Source organism: Seriola dumerili, unplaced genomic scaffold (assembly GCF_002260705.1).
Source record: "Seriola dumerili isolate Sdu_G_001 unplaced genomic scaffold, Sdu_1.0 BDQW01001168.1, whole genome shotgun sequence".
Classification (NCBI taxonomy): Eukaryota; Metazoa; Chordata; class Actinopteri; order Carangiformes; family Carangidae; genus Seriola; species Seriola dumerili.
The window spans coordinates 187701-194006 of NW_019175423.1; positions in this window are offsets into that span (position 1 = coordinate 187701).

Here is a 6306-nt window from a genome sequence, read left to right on the forward strand (position 1 = left end):
GGGGGGGGGGGGCTGGAGCTCAGGACATGTTCCCATGTATTCAGTCAGCCTCCCACAGCACTGAGCTCTTGAGGTGTGAACCTGGGAACACTGAAGCATTCTGGGGGTTTATGAGTCCCACCATTTGCGTTCCAGCAGCTCTCTGCTGCTAACAGCAGGCTAGCCCAGCTAACAGACTGCAGGGCTTGAAAACTAGCACCTTCAGGACCCCCCCCCCCCCCCCCCCCCCCCGCAACNCCATACACACAAAAACACACAAACACACACACACACACACACACACACACACACACACACACACACACACACACACACACACACACACACACAAATGTTGTCACTTTGGTAAATGTCTGTAAGTATGTATTTATCTGAAATCCAGATTATTTATTCTGCCTATTTAAAGAAAAATATATCAGATGCTAACCCGGCCCTTAAGAACAGAGTAAAGCTGAGTGATGTTATTGAAGATGTTTTACAGCAGTAGGTATGTATCACTAAATCAGAAAAGTTGGATGTAGTTCATGTGAATGAAGCTGCGCTGTGGGACAGCCAATTATGTTCTGCCTTCTGCCTTTTCAGGTGAGAAGGGGCGGGACTAAGGCAAACCGTGATTGACAGGTAAAGTATGTAGTAGGAAAGTATGTTTGTTATGAATTGTGATGTTGATGTGTATTTGTTATAGTGGTTTGTTTCGCTGCGGTTGCGCATGTCTGTGCAGGTGTGACTCCTGACGCCTCGCGGAGCTGGATCTCTCCGCTCACACCTCAGCAGACTTTCCCACGGTCTCTGTCTGTCTGTCTGTCTGTCTGTCTGTCTGTCTGCCTGTCTCTCTCTCTCTCTCTCTCTCTCTCTCTCTCTTTTTCTCAGTCTCTCTCTCTCTCTCGCTCTCTCTGTCAAACCTCTCACCCTCCTCCCGGCACGCGACACACGCCGCGTGTTCTGTCACCTCAACAAAAGCTCGTGCCGCCTCTTTTCGGACCATTTGGGCAAGTGTTGGAGAACATAATGTGCCATAGATAGATAGAAAGACGGACGGACAGATAGATAGATAGATAGATAGATAGATAGATAGATAGATAGATAGATAGATAGATAGATAGATAGATAGATAGATAGATAGATAGAACAAAAAATACACAGTGCAAATAAAAATATGGAATAATTAATGAAAAGCTACAAGGTGCATAGCCATAGGCAGGTTTATAAACACAGGTACAGACCCGATGCAAAATAAGCCTATAGAGAATTATAGAGATAATTGAATCATCATTAGTTTGAGTCATGAGGAGCTGATGTTTTATTTGTCCTTCACGAATCTCAAAACTAGACCAAACCAGACCTCTGAGCTGTGGCACATTATAACAGGCAAACCAAATGAATCATCAATTAATTAATGAAATTATTGAGAAGATTCTATCATTTTTATCATTAATCAATGATGAAAATAACAGTGAGCTGCAGCTCTGGTTGTTCCTGGTTTACAAAGAGCAGAAATATCAAAACTTAATTTCAAAGAAGTATTTACAAAATGCTTTATCTGAGGAGTCCGCTGTTCCTCCATCACCTAACAGCATCCACCGGGTTTGGACAAACCAGAGGAGCGCGTGGCGTGCCTTTCTTTTGTGGAATCTGGCGACGTGAGAGAGAGAGGGGTATGTGTGTGTGTGTGTGTGTGTGTGTGTGTGTGTGTGTGTGTGTGTGTGTGTGTGTGTTTGAGATGGTAGTAGTGGGGGTGAGGGTCAGCGCAGATCGATAAGCAGATGGCGCCGATCGAATATGTGCATATTGTGGTCTGATGGTGATGATGCTGCTCGCTGCTGTGTGCACGCGTCTCCTCTTCTCTCCAGGGAGCGGACGCTGCTCGTGCTGAGCAGGTATTATTCACACACTGTGATGTGTGTGTGTGTGTGTGTGTGTGTGTGGTGATGGTGGTGGTGGTGGGGGGGCGTCGCATTAATGATCAGTGGTGTAAAGTAAGTAAGTACACTGTAACAAATTCCTCTAAATGTACGGGGAAATTTCAACAGTACAATCCTCTTATCTAAGTTTTTCTCGTGAAACACCATTAAAACAGCATTTTACAGTATTGCTTGGAGGAAAGAAAACAGTCATTTACAGTATTTTTCGTGATGCATTTTGGGAAAACAGACAGTGAGACACGTTTGACTGGACAATGCAGTTTGATTTTTTTCACCCATCTTCATCCTTCAAATGAATAGGTGATGAATAGGTGCCTTTTTGCCTTGCTTGTTAGCATAGGCAAAATACATCATATATCCAATCAAGTTGTATTGATTATCTAGTAGAATACCATTAAACAAGACGAGTTATTTTACTTGTAATGTAAGTCTTTAAGCTACTTTAAGCTTATCTTTGCGTTTAGGTTTATTTCGCTAAAATGAACTGTATTGAGAGTGAATGTATAGAGAATTGGACTTGAATTAAGTTTTAGTCATTTGACATCAGAGTCTGAGCTGACAAACACAAGCAAACAGTGGGTACTTTGTCAGCTAACATTAGCTACTTCGATGTATAGCTGTACAGTTGTTAAGTGGTAAAAAAAATCATTCTGTTGTGATCTGAAAACGTAATGGTAACTTTCTATCACCCGTTTCACTGGAAGTTTCACCGTATGCTAGAGAGAGGAGCTGGAATCTGATCCTGATCCTCCAAACTACAGGATGTCTCCAAAGGATGCTGCTGATTTTATTTAGATAACGTTACTTTACTGTTGGGACTGAATTGACCGGGAGCTTGTTTGCCAATATTAGCAAGCTAGCTAAACTGTCATCTTATGTTACTTTCACTATTACACTGAACAGAGCAGAAATAATGTAGCTGTTCAATACGGTTCAGCTCTATATCACAACACCTTATACTGCAGCATGTTTTATATATGTACTACAGTTTATGGTAAAAGTCTGCAAATATAGCTCCTGTGAAAAAAGTGTAAATAGTAAGCTGGTACCACTTTACAATGAGGCTCCTTTTACCAGTTCTAAATGTTAGTAACTGATAAATAAATGGTTGTAAAAATGAGATAATGAAACATGAAGGTGATGGAGGGAGAATCACAGAGATGTGAACAGTGGGACAAAGCATGGGTGAGCAGTTCACCAAGTAAAGGAAGGTTACCACCTGTGTTCTACCTGGAATGCTAAAGCCCTAAAGAAGAGAACAACCAGAAGAAAGCATCTCCATGTTAATCTCCACTGTGATAACAATCTGATCAACACCTGTGATTAGAATGAGGAAAGCTGCTGAGAGCATGTCAAGGTCAACAATACTGCCAAGGCCTTAGAGGCTGAATCTGCTCATTTGATATGACCATGTGATCTGCCATAATTTGATCAGCCAAATGAAACTTTCTGAACATTAAGACGATGAAGGTGGTTCATTGCTAGTAACTGAACAAATGTGATAAAGCAGCAGGTACAAAGGCTGATGATGGAGAAAACAAAGCTCAGTAACTGATGAGATAAGAGGCTTAACAGTACAAAGGGGCTCACTATTTTTTTTATCTAATATCTTATCTATAACAGCTTATAAATGATTTATAAAGTGTTAACAAGATAATGAATAAACTAGTTATAAACCATTCATACATCCTAAGAGGAGTCTTATTGTGAAGTGGTACACTGAAGCTGTTTCTGCTGAAGACAAAAATATCAGGGTCAGTGACCATGAAGAAAACCACCGGAGGTTTCTGTTCAGTCAGCTGATGTGGTGAAATTTCCGTTTGCCTGTATGAGCAGGTCACTTCATACAACCACCGCGGTCTCATTCAGAATCACAGGAAACCAACAGTTTATATGTTTGTCAAATTGCTCCAGTTTACTTTAATTTGGCTCTGTTCTCACGTGAACCTGTAAGCGTGAGGGCTTATATCATATTTTTCGTCAATGTGACGCTTTTGAACAAACACACAAACGGGCAAACACGCACACAATTGTCACCGTGTTTGTATCCAGACGTGTGTGGGCGTGTATGTGTGTGTGTCGGGGGCAGATGAAGCGTGCCTCGTGCCGTGGGTGTGGTTTGGATGAGGGTCAGGGCCAGCGGAGGCACGCGCTGCCCTCATTACAATAACAATAGAGGGCGAGGTGGTCCGGGGTGGGCAAAAAAAAAAAATGCAACTGTTTGTGAGCATGCAGCCCCCGCCCCGCCCCACACGCCCCACACCCACACCATCCCACCCGACACACACACAACACCCCCCCCACCCACCACCCCCACATACAACCTACACACCACCTGTTCTCACCTCTCACCTGTCCGCCCATCTCACCTGTGTATGTCCACACTGCACACATTGAAATAATGTGTCACATGACTCAGTCTGACAGAGTGACGTCACAGCTGCATTTAGTCAAACAAGTGTGTTCTAATTATCTTTAGATGAAGTAGGTTTGTGTTTGGTAAACTGCTCTGTGACAGTCACAGTTTGTCCAGTCCAGATAAAGCCAAAGGGGTTCTCATGTGTCCAGTGTCCCTGAGTGAAATCAAACTGTAGAAGTTATTTATTTAAACTCAAGTTATATCTCAACCAGTAGTATCAAGATATTTTATTCATGTTGTGTGTTTGTGTGTTTGTGTGTTTGTGTGTTTATGTGTTTATGGTTATGGTTGTATTTACAACCAGCTGTATACTGTTATTGGATTTCTCAAACTCCCAAATCTGGATCTTACGGTGGCCCTGAGAGCTCAACACACTGCATCTTAAGAAAACACATGCAAATACACAAAACACAAAACAAATTCAGAAAACGTCTTCATTAATTTGACAACACATGAGCTGCAAAGACTTGCAACAGAACAGAATTGTTTCCAGGGGACACTAAAAAATGATAGGCTGGAATGCACTTCAATGCTTTTAACTTCAAAAGTCATAATTGGGGGGCGTCGTGTGGTGTAGTGGTCTAAGCAGGCGCCCCATGTGTAGAGGCTACAGTCCTCGCTGCAGTTGGCCCCAGCTTGAGTCCCGCATCGGACGGCCTTTGCTGCATGTCATTCCCCCTCTCTCTGCCGCCCCATTTCCTGTGTCTCTTCTGTACTATAAAATAAAGGCATAAAAAAGACCAAAAAAAAAAAAGTCATAATTGGGCATTGAACGATGTGTGTCCCGGCAGGTTCATCACTTTTCTTTTAAGTTATTTTTTGCTTTACTCCTGATAGAGAGAGCGAGAGAGAGATAGAGAGAGAGAGGAGATGATATGCAGCAAAGGGCCATTGGTTGGACTCAAACCTGCACCACTGCGGTTACGATTACGCCTCCATGGTACTCGCTCTACCAGGTGATTGATGATGTTTTATTAAGTTGCAGTGCTTTGAGCTCTCAGGGCCACCATAGGATCTCAGTGTCATCATCAGTCAGGTAACATGGCATCCATGTCACAGCCTCTTTTCCTCATCTTATTAAAACCTGTCCTGTCTCAACATCGTTTGTTATTATAGTGTCCTTCTTCACCACATGTGCAGTGAACGGTGCAGTGAGAGGTTCAGATGTGACTTTAAACACATGATGCACATGATGCTCTGCTGTGATTCAGCAGGTTACATTGTCATGGAGATGCAGCTTCACCTGGATAACATCTGTTTACACATCAACAACCACATCATCAACCAGAACCCTTTACTTCTACTTCACTCAGGACTTACAGACAGGAAGTTAAAAGCTTTATTCACTGTTTTATTTCAGTAAATGTAAAATTTGTTTTCAGCAAAATTGACTTTGATATAAAAATAAAAGTTCTCATTATGTTTCTGAATGAAATGTGCTTCATGTTAATTACATCAGAGCAGCTACACAGCTGAAGTAGGGGTCATTATCATACAGCTAGGACCCCACAACACGCACACACTAAAAATACACACACATACACACACACACAGACAGGATGAACACACTAGAATTTATCTGACTTCTCCAAATCGAAGTCCTCCTGCCTGTCTCTCCTTGAAGGGCGTTAATTGTGTGTGTGTGTGTGTGTGTAAGGTATGCCTGCTTCCAGCCCCCCCCCCCCCCCCCCCCCCCCCCCCCCCCCCCCCCGGGACAGCACGCCACACGTGGAAGAAATCAGAACAGTTTTCCACTTCCCTCCACTAGATTTACTGTTCCTATAATATTCCTGTATGTAGTCTATTGATAGTTTAAATCATAATTCGATTCAAACTGTCAATGACCGACAGGGTTAATCTACACCACAATCAGTACAATGAATGAGTGTTGGTGTGTGTACACTCTCGGGTCAGTCAACGGTGGGGGGGTGGGGGCGTTTGGCCGCTTAGCCGACTGTCGCCTGA